Here is a 13,459-nt window from a genome sequence, read left to right as displayed (position 1 = left end):
CTTTTCTGTGTGCAAGTTCTGGCAAATTCTTCATATGTGCTCTCACCAGCTCCCCCACGTGCTTCTTAATGCTTATGCTTTTGTAGTTATTTTACTTGGTGGTCTCTATGGTTCATGTCTTTTGGGTGTTAGTGTCTTCGTTCTTCCATGGCTTGATCGGAAACAGCACCTAGCTCATGATTTGTCAGGTTTGGTTAATACCAAGCCAAGAGTTTGCTTACAGAAGACAGCGAGCAGATGCCCTAGTAATTTGTCAGACGTAGGGATATTATGTAGACAAAGATTTCCCTCTTGTGGAAAGAACTACCGCACATTTTTATTTACACCCCTCTCGCCACCAGCAGCCAAAAAATTAGTGTGGCTTCCTTCAACAAAAGTGGGATTTGCTAAAACAAGGGGACACTATTCCCAAATCCAGACTCAGGCTTGCCATATCCTATGCCATAATTGCCCATTACTGCTTCTCTTGCTAATCAGAGTTCTTACCAATTGAAAAACATACCAACTGACCAAGAACTCAATATCTATAGAAAAAAAAATTTAAGACATGTGCATTACGTATAAAATTGAAGGTTGATGCTAAAGCAGCAATTTAAATTTAAAATTGTCCAGATCTGACTTACTCAGAGCAGATTATAATTCCCACTCATTCTCTTTTATCAGGTCTTTTTAAAGCTCTTTCTTAAACTGAGTAATACTATATTCTGTTTGAATTTCTGTAATCTTTTTGCTTTGGGAATCAACACCTATACAAGTAACTATTTTGGGAACTTCAAAGTTGCCTTTAAACTAGCACTAGAGAATGTTCTTAGCTGGCATTGGTATTGGCCTTTTAAAGAAAGGGAAATTCGTTTATTTTCTTTTGGAAAGAGAGCATTAGGAGATTTGAAGAAAGGGTATTTGTGACTTTGTTTCATTTTTTAAAAGTTTGAATTACATTGCTTCTTTTTTAGTCATTAGGCAAATAAACACTTGTCATTAGTGATGCTTAACACTGTCCAAAATGGAAAGCGACTGCCAGTGTGATACCCATACAGAAAATGATTGCATCTTACTGCAAAACTTTTGGTTTATTTGGTTTGACTTTGACTTACTGTTGTGCTGTGGTCACATCCTTAATATCTGTGCTACAGTTCATATGTATCGGGGAGGGCATAAACTGCCACTTCTTTGCTTCTCAAGGAAGTTTAATGAGCAAACTAATGAATTAATATTTACTCCTCCAAAGAAAGCTGACATTTTAGGAGCATTAACTAGTCATCTATAATAAGGAGCAGCAGGGTATAACTATGATAATGTTATAGAGCATTGTTCCCTACAAAGACTTAGCAGGTCTCGTGGCATTGTAGGAACATCAGTGCAGCCTTATACGTTCCTGTAAGCTATAATTATCCCTCACCTGATATTTGAGGAAACTGAAGTGACTTGTTCCAAAGTGACTTTGCAAAAACAGTTTGGGCCTCAGGTTGCAATCCAATAAGGAATTTTGTTCTCGGACAGTAAAGGAAAATCCCTAACTATACACCACACAGAAAAATTTAGAAGCGGGGGTGAGGGGAGGGCTCTGAGCAGTGAGCATGTCTAATACTTGAATAAATTGTGTATCAGTTCCCAGGAATATTTTTTAAAAGGGGAGAAACTGCAAAAAACTGAGGACTAGAGCATCTTTGTCTCATTGGTGCACCTGATAACTAAAAGGCACTGTGCACACACCTCTCAGTTAATTGGTGAAAGAGGGACTCCTTATATTGCCATATTCGGGGAGTATGATTAATTATGGTAGCTTTATTATTTTCTGTTCTTAAAATACGCTTTTTACATTTGAATGTATGAAAATATTTTTGACTCTACTAATTCTCAGGGACTAAAAGTTAAAATTTACTGACTGAAGCAACAGGTAAACCTCTTAAATTCAAACTTACTCAGGTTTCCTATTTCTTTGCCTCCATATTTAAGAAAACATAGGTTGCCTACCGGGCAAATATATAAAAATTAAAATTCCAAATACAATTTAAAAATACCAAATTGTAAATAAACCAATTTTACAAACTAAAATATTGTGTCTTTCCTTGCTTTTTATCCCAAATTATTTCCCCTCCTAAGTTTGAGGAGTTTTAAATATCCAGACTATTTCTTAAGTGGTAAAAATAGTGTTTATTTACAAAACAAAAACCCATGAACAGGCCCAGATCATTTAAATAAGAGCTTATGGAGTTGCTTTAAGCTGTTTGTGGGAAAATGTGATTAGTGTACCAGTAATTTGTGTATACATAGGAAATAAGGGTATGGGTAAGTTTGAGTTAATTTGTCAACCTTTTGTCCTAACAGGAATACCCAACCGATTTTCCCTTTCCCTAGAATTCAAATCACTGGAATTGTGGCTTAGATAGGTTTAAATTAGAAAGAAAGGAAAGGAAGGAAGGAAGGAAGTGAAGGAGGGAGGGAAAGGAAGGGAAAAGAGAGAAAGAAAGGAAGAGAAGGAAGGAAAAGAAGGAAAAAGAAAAAGACAAAAAGACAGACTCCATCTTAACATCTATTGCAGATGGCATTCATTTGTCAAATATTTATTAAATGCCTACTATCTGCCAGGTACCATTTATGTACTACAGATATAGAATAGTGAACAAAACAGATGTAGTTCCTATCCTTACCGGGTTTTTAGACTAGCTGGGAACACAAGGTGTTATATAAGTCATTATACGAACAAATCATAATTGGAAATGTGATAAGTTCTATGAAGTAAAAAAAAGCATGTGGTGCTGAGTGTGTGTGAATATAATGGAAGAGTACATGTTGTGTTGTCTTGTATGAATTAAGAATGGCTTCCTTAGGAAAGAAACAGCTTGAGCTGAGGAAGGAGAGTATGGACTGAAATCCTGGAGCTGGAAGAAGCAAGGTGTCCACGAGCAATTAAAGGAAGGTCCTTGTGGCTGGAGCCCACTAGAACCACAAGAATGAGAGAACTTGGTGAGAAATGAAGCTGGCAAAGTGGTTTGGCCCCAGACTGTGCCAAGTCTTGTAGATGCTGTTAAAGATTCTGGTCTTTATCCTGTTTGCAAGGGCAGCAACCAAGGGGTTTTAGGGAAATGCTGTGAACAGCCTGGCTCTCCCTGAATGTCTTCAGTAGAATGTATTTAGAAGGGCAAGAATAGACGAAGGAAGACAAATTGGAAGTGTTTGCAAAAGATGGCAGAATAGAGCAGACCAGAGAACAGGGATGGAGATTTATACAAGATGGGCTGAAAGGCTCTTTAAGATGCAGAAATATTAAGGTAGAAACAACAGTGGTGTTTCTTTGTATATGAAAAGTAGCTAGTGCTATTTTAGTGTCTGATTTGCTACACTGCATCAAAGGGAATTATAGTATCTCATTTGTTCTAGAAAAGAGAAGGTGAAAATTAATGCCTTTGGTTACAGAATGTGACATCTTAGTAAGCTATTTATCTTTTGCTGAAATTTGAAGCCTTGGAGTAAAATCTCATTTGTGAAGTCAGGAAATTATTTAGATTTAAAAGAGATTATAAAATAAATAAGTAATGAGGGAGAAGGGGGACTGTAGAGGTCATGACTAAGTCAAATACTCCATGAGGACAGCTACTCTCTTGGGCTCTGCTCCCTCTTTCCTTCCATAGAAAGCAAACGTGCTCTGTAGGGCATTTGGGTATGCCAAAGCAAAAACCAAAACAAAATGACTTTTTTTTTTTTTTTTTCAAAAAAAGGGAGAAGGAGAAGATGAGTCTCTACTTTGAGGACTTTATGTTTCATTGGGAAGATGAGATTAGCAGGAAACACTAAACAATGTGAGAATGGTAAAAGACAAAATTCAGAGCAAGTAAAGGTCACTGTGGGTAAGAAAAGCTTCAGGGAGGTATGTCTCTAGCCAGATCTTGATGGAATTCAGACTGGTAGAGAGAAAAAGAGCATTCTATGAGAAGGGAATTTCCCTAATCAAGACAACTCGTATCATTCATTCATCAGGTCATCTAATATTTACTGAGCACTTATGTATATGATTTTTGGCATAAGGCAAAGACACAGGCTTTTGCAGAGTAAAGAACTGGAGATAATTCCTTTGGAAAGGTAAAGGCTTTTGTCTTAAGGTTTCCTCAAATGTGCCGTGTTCTCACCATGTTCTCACAGCACACGTGCTTTGTCAAGAATGCCCTTTCCAATCTCCGCCTCTTCATGTGGGACTCGACTCAGACCAGACTTCCTCTACAAAGCCATCCGTTACCTGAGGTTGGGCAAAGTGGCCCTTACCAAAAGCTGACCTTGGCAAGCTTTTCTTCGCATCTGGAAGGAATTCCAATGAGAAGGTGAGTGGAACTGAATGGAGGAAAGCAGTGGGATCCTTTCCCCTGTTTCCCTCCATCTTTCGCTTTGGACATATACTGCGAATAAAACAGAGTGGTGTCCAGAGATAGCACATTGTAGGGGAGATAGATATTAAGCAGATAACCACAAAAATGTTAGTTTTAAATTATGAGACGTGTCAGGAAGGAAAGGTAGCTTGATTTTGTGAGAAAGAACAATAGACTGGGCGGTCAGCAAATACCTCATCTGGTACAGTGCCATTTATGTGGTGTTTGTAAGGATGAGGGCAGCTCAAAAGCCCTGCGAAGAACAACCCAGAACATGAGTTTGAGGACAGAGAGAAGGCCTGTGTGTCTGGAATTTGGTGAGCCAGGGAAACAGTGGCACAAGATGAGGAGGGAGAAGAAAGCAAGACCAGCCCAGGAGAAGGCAACACAGACCATGTTGAGGGGTTGGAAACTTGTTCTGATTACACCAGGAAGCCGCTGAAGCATTTAAAGTAGATTTTGAAACAGTCATTCTGGTTTCCTGTGGAGAAAAACTGAGGGGACCAAGCGGAAATGGTGAGATTTCATGAGACAGAGAAGCCCTAACTGGCTCCAAGAAGTTAGGGAGAGATCATTTGATAGGATTAATAATGGTCCCAGACCATGTGTTCTGTTTCAGGCGAGGTGAGGTGGAGATAAGACCATGCATGATTCTGAAGACGCCATTTGCATTGTTATAAAACTCAAGTAGAATAGGCTGAAAAAATGTGTGTTTTAAATGTGACCATATAAAAATTACAAATGGGGAACCTGGGTGGCTCAGTTGGTTAAGCGTCTGACTTGATTTTGGCTCAGGTCATGATCTCACAGTTGTGAGACTGAGCCTGGCATTGGTCTCTGCACTGGGCATGGAGCCTGCTTAAGATTCTCTCTCTCCCGTTGCCCCTCCCCCAGGCTCGCTCACTCTTTCTCTCTCAAAAAAAAAAAAAAAAAAAATTAACAAGTATTAAAAGTTTTTACCTGACAAATTGAGAGGACTATTTCCCTACAAAATCTTAAGATTTATGGATTCATTTAATAAATCTATTACGGACTTTTTAAATCAGTAAGAAAAGCACTAAGAAGTCAGTGAAATAAATGGGTAAATGACATGTTTAAAAAATTTATATGAGAGGGACATCTGGGTGGCTCAGTCGGTTAAGCGTCTGACTCTTGGTTTCGTCTCAGGTCATGATCTCACAGTTTGTGAGTTCGAGCCCCACATTGGGCTCCATGCTGACAGTGCAGAGCCTGCTTGGGATTCTCTCTCTTCCTCTCTCTCTGCCCCTCTCCCACTCACTCTCTCTTTCTTTCTCTCTCAAAAGTAAACTTAAAAAAATTTTTTAAAAAACGTAAAAAAAATTTTATATGAGAACCATAAATTGACCCCAAAAAACAATTTATAAATGTGAATCAAAGTAATGTAAATCCAAACAATGAGTTTATTTTTAACCCAAGGGGTATCAACAATGAATAAAACAATGATGTGCCATGATAGCAAGGGTGTGTGGTGGCACAAAACGCTCATTCACTGCAAGTGGGGTGTAATTAACGGAGAGTAACTTGGCAATCAGCACTAAGAGCTTCAGAAATGCTCATTTGCTTTTACCTGACAAATCTACCTCCAGGAATCTATCTCACAATAATCCAGGATGTAAACAAAGATTTATGTACAAGGATAATCATATCTAGTATCACAAACACAGGGGGAAAAAAAACAACTTGTATCCCTCAACAGAGGATTACTTAATAGCTTATGATAAATTTATGTTTTCATGGACAAAATGTTCACAGTGTAATACTAAGCAAAAAGCTCTTCCTCAAAACAAAATAGGACATACAACTGAATTCTGTCCCCTTCAAAAGAGGCGGAGACAGAGAGACGGCACAGGATAAGCTACTAGGAGGAAATAGACCAATATGTTAAGAGGGAGTTCATTTTCATTTTCATTTTCTTTAGCTATTTTTCATCAATTTTCGTGAGCACTTACATTTTAATATTAAAAAAAAAACAATATGTCATTAAACAGGAAAATATTTGCAAGGGATAAAACTCAAAGAAGACGGCTATGGACTAGGTGAGCAGAACACTTTAATAATGAGGAGGAAAGTGACTTCCTGTATTCATTACCTATTGCTGAACCATTTCCACTCCTACTAGTTGCTGAGCTCTTTCTTATCTCCAGTTTCCACGGCCTGGAATGTGTTCTCTTCTTGGCCTGGCTAATTCCCACTGTGCTTCCTCTGTCCTCCCTGTCCCCCACCTCAGTCACCCTTCCTTGGACTAGTGGAGATGCCCATGTTGTGGTCTCCCATAATGACCGCAAAGACTGCCTGCATAGACCTTAAACTTCCTTGTTAGAACCGGTTTAATTGTTAACCTTTGTGTACCATGAGGGCAGTGGGCTGTCTTTCTTGCTTGCTATGGTATCCCCAGTGACTAGTATAGACTTTGGGACAAAACGGAGCCTCAATAAAGACTTCTGACTGAGTATGTGGAAAGGGTCAGAAAAAGATGTGCACAAAAGAGGCCATCAGTGTCCTTTCAGAAAGAGGCTTCAAGAGAGTAAAGGAAATGGAACGGATCATTAAGTGGCTAAGGAGGCTGGCAGTGAGGAAATGTGGGTGCAGACCCACTCACAGCTCACACAGCACTTCCCTACTGGTGGTTTTCTCCACTCCCTGTCTCTCTCCATCACATCACCCGGTTTTATTCCTTTAAAGTACTTATCAGCATCTGAACTATCCTGTTTATTTGTTTAATGATTACTTATTGTCTGTGTCCCTCAGTAAGGATAACCTCCATTAGAACAGGGATCATGTAAATTCTTGTTACCGCTGTATTTCCTATTGCCTTAAACGGCACTTGGCACATAGTATTTGTTTGGCACGCAAATATTTGCCATTGAGAGTAAGGCCTATGTATATTTGGAGGAAGTGAGGAAGAAACTAGTAGGGAGGAGGACATTAGAAATGTTATATGCCAGAAGGCAAATAGGTATCAACCCTGAATGCTTTAGAGTGACTAACTAGAACCCTGTCCTGGGATTATGAAGTTTCCTCTGGGTTCCGTAGGAAATAGTGCTATCATTGATTAGCAATGTCTGCCATGGGTATAAGAAGGGGCAGTTCAGTGGTTTAATAGACTTTTCTGTATTCCAGTGTGTACCGCTTCAATTCTAGTCTTCACACATGGACACTGTGCTCAGGATATGGCTGAGACTTAGTTAATATATAGGGGTTTGGGTTTGGGTGTGTACGTGTGTGGCTTTAGGAACCAATATAACACGAAGAGCATAAATGCTTTTTATATCTTAGAGTTTTTCATATCTTACTTGCAGCTTATTAATGTATTCCTTAATTTATTTATTTATTTTTTTAAAATTTTTTTTCAACGTTTATTTATTTGTGGGACAGAGAGAGACAGAGCATGAACGGGGGAGGGGCAGAGAGAGAGGGAGACACAGAATCGGAAACAGGCTCCAGGCTCTGAGCCATCAGCCCAGAGCCCGACGCGGGGCTCGAACTCACGGACCGCGAGATCGTGACCTGGCTGAAGTCGGACGCTTAACCGACTGCGCCACCCAGGCGCCCCTCCTTAATTTATTTTTAATGTTCATTTATTTTCGAGAGAGAGAGGATGAACCGGTGAGGGTCAGAGAGAGAGGGAGACACAGAATCCGAAGCAGGCTCCAGGCTCTGAGCTGTCAGCAGAGAGCCCGATGTGGGGCTTGAACCCACGAACTGCAAGATCATGACCTGAACCGAAGTCAGGTGCTTAACCAACTGAGCCGCCCAGGCATCCCTAATTTGTTCTTTACTAAGACATTTGGATGTATGTGTGTGTTCAGTAGATGAGAGAAGGACAAGAAAGTATTTCCTTGTTATCGTAATCTCCTTTCTTGCAACTTTCATTGCTCGATCTTTTGGTTGATGTCAGAATGGTAGCTAATTCTGAGTAAAAATTCATTGGCAAGCCTCAGGCCAGCAGAAAGTAGAGATGATAACAGTACCAGATGAAAGTAGACGGGAAGCTGCAGGTGAGTTGTTTTTGTTCTGATACTTGCCGTCTCCTTTTAGGCTTGGAATCTGCAAATCTCTTACTCCCTGGGCTAATTATTTCCTCTTGAGAACGGTAAGGCCTTTTATCAAGATGGCCACATCCCTGTGTGTCCTGGCACACAAATGATGAATAATGGGGCTGATTAACCCAGTGACCTTCATGAATGATAAAAGGAGAATATAAAGACGTGAGGTTTTGCCTGCTCTCTGAGAATCAGCTTCTCTCTGGACTTTCCAGAGGCATACTCCTTTATGACAACTCATGCTCTGCACTTATTTCTTGTCTCTTTCATGCATCATGCTATCTCGAAATGTGATTTTAAAACCCAGTACGGAGTGCTTGACCCACAGGCTCTACACCAGGATCTGATCAGCGCAGGCCATTTAATAGTGTTCAGATTAACCTCTGGGCACCGTGAGTGGCCACTGTGTTGCAAGTGTCCTAGCCCCTAGGTTTAGAGGGCCTGCCACTCCTGCCACTTCCACCTTTTACTCTGAGTAAGTGCTCGCATTGATCTTCCCCTGAACCAGTGCCAGAGAAGAAGGAAGACTGGTTCTCTGTTTGGAAGTGGCTCAGGCAGCAATTACAAACACTTTAGGAAAAACGGCCCCAAATCCACTGTGCGATGCAATATCTTTCCTCCTTCTTCCTGGCCCTATCTAGGATCAGGCTCACTGTTGATCCCTCATTTGACCTCAGGAGCATATCACCACAGTGGGTCTACAGTTCAAAGTGCAGCACTGTGTCTTGAAAAACAAATAATCCAGTGAAGAAATGGGCGGAAGACATGAATAGACACTTTTCCAAAGAAGACACCCAGATGGCCAACAGACGCATGAAAAGATGCTCAACATCAAATCAATCCGCACAAATACAAATACAAATCAAAAATACAAATCAAAAAGCACACTGAGATACCACCTCACACCGGTCAGAGTGGCTAAAATTAACAACTCATTAAACAACAGATGTTGACAAGGATGTGGAGAAACGGGAACCCTCTTGAACTGTTGGTGGGAATGCAAACTGATGCAGCCACTCTGGAAAACTGTGGAGGTTCCTCAAAAAATTGAAAATAGAACTACCCTACGACCCAGCAATAGCACTACTAGGAATTTACCGAAAGGATATAGGAGTGCTGATTTGTAGGGGCACATGTACCCCAATGTTTATAGCAGCACTATCAACAATAGCCAAATATGGAAAGAGCCCAAATGTCCATCAACTGATGAATGGATAAAGAAGATGTGGTTTATATATACAATGGAATACTACTTGGCAATGAGAAAGAATGAAATCCTGCCATTTGCAACAATGTGGATGGAACTGGAGGTTATTATGCTAAGTGAAATAAGTCAGTCAGAGAAAGACAGATATCAATACGTTTTTACTCATATGTAGAATTTGAGAAACTTAACAGAAGACCATGTGGGAAGGATGGGGAAATAATAGTTTCAAACAGAGAGGGAGGGAAACCATAAAAGACTCTTAAATACAGACAACAAACTGAGGGTTGATGGGGGGGGGGGCGTGAGGAGAGGGGGAAATGGGTGATGGGCATTGAGGAGAGCACTTGTTGGGATGAGCACTGGGTGTTGTATGTAAGAGATGAATCATGGGAATCTACTCTTGAAGCCAGGAGCACACTGTATACACGGCATATTAGCTAACTTGACAATAAATTATATTAAAAAAAAGCATCAGATAAAGAAAAAAATTAGAGTATAGCACAGAATGTCCTTCTTTTAGCCAATCTGAACAATCTTTCAACAGAAAACAAAACAAAAAATAAAAACAAAAAAACAACAAAGTGCAGCACTGTGGCAGGCAGAATAAAGGCTCTATCAAAGATATCCACATCCTAATTGCCAGAACCTGTGAATATACTAGATTGTATGATGTTATAGACTGAAATGTGTGCCCACCAAAATAAATTCCTATGTAGAAGCTTGTGATATAATAAGAAATATATAGTTGGTCTTTGTCCCTAGTTCCTGACACAGAACTCCTAAAACTCTTGTAATTTCCCAAGTGATAAGGGCAATAGCAACATCTTTTGTTATAACATTTGGTCTTAGTCCCCAGTGCCTGAGAACAAGAGCTACTAAGAACCTAGAGTCCTCACACAGGTAAGAACATCTTTTGGTATGCTAATGAGATGTCTGGTGGCTGGGGCCCATAGATAGTGTCAGGATGGGGGCTGGTCCCCAGGGAGACCAAGGCATGAACTTGCAGCCCCTCTCCCCACCATCACCCACACGCTGACCTCTGGGAAAGGAAGAGTGGCCGGAAACTGAGTTAGTAATCAATCATGCCTACATGATGGAGCCTCCATTAGAAGTTCCTAAAGTGCAGGGTTCAGAGTTTCCAGGTTGGCGAAGGTATCCATGTGCAGGCAGGTTAGTGCATTCCCCACTCCACAGGAACGAAAGCTTGTACACTTGGGACACTTCTGGAGCTTACCCTATGTACTTCTTCAGCTGGCTGTTCATTAATATCCTTTATAATAAAATTGGTAAATGTTAAGGGAAGTGTTTCCCTGACTTTTGTGCATGTTTACAGCAAAGTATTGAACCTGAAGAGGGTGTTGTGGGAAACCCTTACAGCTGCTTGGTCAGAAGCATAGGTGACAATCTGGGACATGTGACTGACATCGGAAATGGGAACAGTCTTGTGGGATTGAGCTCTTAACCTATGTTGTTAATTAGTCTGCACTAATACTAACAGTTAGTGTCAGAATTGAATTAAATTCTAGGACACCTCACTGGTATCTGGAGAGTTTGGAGAATTGGTTGTTGCTGAGGGAAACCCCCATGCTTTTGGTGTCAGAAGTATTATAAGTGGGGAAACAGTTTTCTTTAGCAAGCCCTAACTTTCAATGTGACTGATTTTGGAGACAGGGCCTTCAAAAAAGTCATTAAGACTAAATGAGGTCATAAGGGTGGGGCCCTACTCCCATAGGACCAGTGTCCTTATAAGAAGGGACACCAGCGCTCTGTCTGCCCACAGACTCAGAGGAGAGGTCAGGAGAAGAGACAGTGAGAAGGTGGCAGGTCATCTGCAAACCAAGGAGAGAAGCCTCACAGGACACCAACCCTGCCGGCACCTGGATCTTACACTTTAAGCTTTGAACTTCCAGAACTATTCGAAAATACATTTCTGTTGTTTAGGCTACCCAGTCTATAGTATTTTGTTAAGGCAGCCAGAGCAGACTAATACGCATGATAAAGATGAATTAAAACTAGAGATGGAATTAAGTGTTACTCGACAGACCTTTCGATGGGGAGAGTATTTTGGCCTATCCAGGTAGGCCCAGTGTCCTTGGACAAGGGTCCTTGGAAGTGGAAGAAAGAAGCAGGAGGAGTCAGAAGGAGATATAATGATTATTTATGAATTTAGAGAGATGCAGGCTGGGTTTAAAGATGGAGGAAGGGGCCATGCGCCAAGGAATACAGGTGAGATCTAGAAGCTGGAAAGGGTAAAAAAATGTATTCTCCCCTAAAACCTCCCAACAAGTAACACAGTCCTGCTGACATGATTTTGGTACAGTGAGACCTGTACTTCTAACAGAACTGTAAGATAACAAATCTGTATTATTTTAGGCCATGAAGTTTGCGGTATTTGGCCACCAAGAGAAAAATCAGTATTAGCATGTTAAGGCATAATATCTATTAACACTTTTAAAATAGTATTTTGGATATGCACATATCTTTGGGATTCATTTCCTCGTGAAAGAAAAATTGATGTAGAGAACAATAAGGTGACAAATTATATTCCATCTATAACCCGAATATACTGCTGCTAGAACACTAGAACCAAAGAGCATATAACTTGCACTTCCACGTTCTTTTGTTTTCTTTGCCACAACCGAACCAACTCACCAGAGGCAAAAATATGAAAGGACTCTGTATGTAAATGCAATTCACTATCTGAACAAAGCAAAAGTTAAGGCAACATAATACCTGCCTGCAAAGGAACTTCTGAATAACAGATAATTTCCTCCTTTATCAATCATTACTTTGGAGTGTGTGTGTGTGTGTGTGTGTGTGTGTGTGAGAGAGAGAGAGAGAGAGAGAGAGAGAGAGAGAGAGAGAGAGAGAACGAATCTGGGATCATTTGTGGTTTCAGGATGCCCAGCTACTGAAGGCAGCTTCCCATTACTGTATCTTGAAGAATGGCTCCACCCTTCTTTCTGGCTTTTCTAGTCTCTTGTCAGTACTCTGTTTTCATTCATTGTTAAAACAACCGTTAAATCTGTGCCTACCTCGGAAAAGGCCTTTCTTAGAACTGATCAACTTTCTGAGTTCTCCTGGATCCTAATACTTCATTAGCTCTGGGAAAATAATAAATGAGAGTGTTTCTGGTCATGTGTACACATTCTCCTTTTTGCAGTTGGAAGGAGGTGAATCTCTTCCTCAGGCCCTTTCTGTTCTCTGGTCCTCTCTGGTCCTGCCATTTTAGATTTGTATCAATTGCTTCCATTTACTCTTTCAACACCTTCCTTAACAGCTCCTGCTCTTTCTTGCAGCTTTAGACATTAATGCTTTTTAAAGTTGCCTTTTCACAGAACATACGTTTTGAAAGACTCTAAAAGAAAATATCAGTCTTTAAAATCAAGACTTAAGATGATTATGTGCATGTAGGCAGATGTAAATATTGTAGTTCTTCTCTCCTGAGTATTTTCAAGCAGTGCTAGAAGTTTTAGCAGTGGTTAGAAGGGGCTTATGCTGCAAACGGTTTTAATGGTATACTGAAGTGCCTTTACTCTGGACATAATTATTATATGTAAAGGGTAGCAAAAAAGCAACGATCCAATTGCGAATATGTCTTCCTCGAATTTTTACATCTTACTTATTTCAATTTTAAGACACAATTTGGTTGAGGTATTTAAGATTTTCTTATGGTTTTGAGTTGTTTAAATATTGATACATATATTTCCAAACGTGACCTCACTGGAGAGCCAGTGTTTTTGGCTAACAATTAAACAAGGTTTACAAGCTCATTAAAAAAAAAAAAAAAAAAGATTCCTACCACAGCCAAGTTAAAAAAGAATACT

At 40.2% G+C, this 13,459-nt stretch overlaps 1 long non-coding RNA gene across 1 annotated transcript in view; it reads right to left on the bottom strand.

Annotated features, from left to right (window-relative positions):
• Positions 1-13,459, bottom strand: part of LOC147579056 (uncharacterized) — a 77,186-nt gene that overhangs the window by 39,966 nt on the left and 23,761 nt on the right. The gene's annotated exons all lie outside the window — the stretch shown is intronic.

This window comes from Puma concolor, chromosome B4, assembly GCF_028749965.1.
Source record: "Puma concolor isolate L17-30 chromosome B4, mPumCon1.1.hap2, whole genome shotgun sequence".
Taxonomy (NCBI): domain Eukaryota; kingdom Metazoa; phylum Chordata; class Mammalia; order Carnivora; family Felidae; genus Puma; species Puma concolor.
Note: the sequence above shows the minus strand (reverse complement) of the source record. Positions and strands in the feature narration are given on the sequence as shown.